Here is a 2,000-nt window from a genome sequence, read left to right on the forward strand (position 1 = left end):
ATCTTTATGCTCATGTGTTAGACACATGCAATAGCACAAGCAACCAAAGAAAAAGTAGATAAATTGATCATCAAAAATTTTAAAATTGTGTGGCAAATAATAGCACCAGGAAATCAAAAGTGACAACCATACATGTCAGTAAGGACCTTGTATCCAGAACACATGCTTGTCTCTGTTATTACAACTCAGTGATAAAACAAACAAAATACATCAGCCCGACTAAACATTAGCAACTCCAAAAAGAGAAACAAATGGCCAGTGGGCACAGGAAATATCATTCATTAACAAAGTCCTGAAAATCACAATGAGATAATCACTTTATACTCCTTAATGTGGTTGTAATACAGGCATTGGTGAGGATATGGAGAAACTGGAAGACCCCAAAACTTCTGGTAGAATTAAAAAATGGAACAAACACTATGGTAAATGATTTGGTCATTCCTAAAACATTAAATAAAGAACCAGCCTATGACTCGACAGTTCTTCTCCTAGTTATATTTCCAAAAGTAATAAAAGCATTTACCTGCATGAAGACTTGTATATAAATGCTTATAGCAGCATCATTTAAAAGTACTGAAAGGAGAAAAATACTCAGGCATCCACCAATGGATGAGTGGATTGCTGAGACTGTAAAATTAAATATTTGAACTAGAAAAATAGGAACTACTGATACTAGGTACAGTTTGAATGGGCAGCACACCAATGAAGACCCATCAGAAAGGCCCGAAATTGTGTGGATTTGTTCATTTTAAAGGGCCAACCTGTTGAAATTCATAGAGACATAAGGGAAGAGAGTGACTAGGTGTAGATGGGTCTGGGATGAGAAATGCCATGTAATTGGTACAGAGCTTATTTTGGGGGTGGTTAAAGTATTCTAACAGTAATCATTGTGGTGGCTGCACATTGGCGAATTGTATATTTTGAGAGGATAAAACCATGGTATGTGAAGTAAACCTTAGTAAACTGCTAAAGTAGTCAGCTCAAGGCTAGAGAGATGGCTCAGTGAGTAAGGGCATTTGCCATGCAGGCCTGGGGACCTGAGTTCTTTCCCCAGAACCCATGCAAAATATATAGACATAAAAACATAGCTCTCGAGAGTGTGGCCAGGCGGCTCGGAGCGAGCAGGGCTCTCCTTACCAGTGGATTCTGGAGGGTGCACGGCCAGTCTCTTGTCTTCTGTCCGACATGGCATCGTCTGATTTTCAGGTGAAAGAACTGGAGAAGCGTGCTTCAGGCCAGGCTTTTGAGCTGATTCTCAGCCCTCGGTCAAAAGAATCTGTCCCCGATTTCCCCCTTTCCCCCCCAAAGAAGAAGGATCTTTCCCTGGAGGAAATTCAGAAGAAATTAGAAGCTGCAGAGGAAAGACGCAAGTCTCATGAAGCGGAAGTCCTGAAGCAGCTGGCTGAGAAGCGGGAGCATGAGAAAGAAGTGCTCCAGAAAGCCATCGAGGAGAACAACAACTTCAGCAAAATGGCGGAGGAGAAGCTGACCCACAAAATGGAAGCTAACAAAGAGAACCGGGAGGCGCAGATGGCTGCCAAGCTGGAGCCTTTGCGAGAGAAGGACAAGCACGTTGAAGAGGTGCGGAAGAACAAAGAATCCAAAGACCCTGCCGATGAGACCGAGGCCGACTAATTTGTTCCCAGAACTGACTTTCTCCCCACCCCTTCCTAAATATCCAAAGACTGTACTGGCCAGTGTCATTTTACTTTTTCCCTCCTGACAAATATTCTAGAAGCTGATGTAGGACCGTATAGGTAGATCCAGACCGTGAGATGTTTTAGGGGCTCAAGGGGAGAAACTGAAAGTGTTTTACTCTTTTTTAAAGTGTTGGTCTTTCTAACGTAGCTATTTTTCTCGTTGCATCTTTTCCACTTAGCACCCTGGTGTGCTGGGTTAATGGCTAGTACTGTATTGACTCTGTGGAAGACATTTGTGAAGAGTGTAGTGGCTTCTTCCAACCTGTTAGATGCTGAATATCTGTTCACTTTGCGATCCCA

The 2,000-nt window shown here is 42.5% G+C and overlaps 1 pseudogene; it reads left to right on the forward strand.

Annotated features, from left to right (window-relative positions):
• The first annotated feature begins 1,095 nt into the window (after window positions 1-1,095).
• On the forward strand, window positions 1,096-1,690 carry LOC102918846 (stathmin pseudogene; annotated as a pseudogene).
• Window positions 1,691-2,000: the final 310 nt, after the last annotated feature.

This window comes from Peromyscus maniculatus, chromosome 4, assembly GCF_049852395.1.
Source record: "Peromyscus maniculatus bairdii isolate BWxNUB_F1_BW_parent chromosome 4, HU_Pman_BW_mat_3.1, whole genome shotgun sequence".
NCBI lineage: Eukaryota > Metazoa > Chordata > Mammalia > Rodentia > Cricetidae > Peromyscus > Peromyscus maniculatus.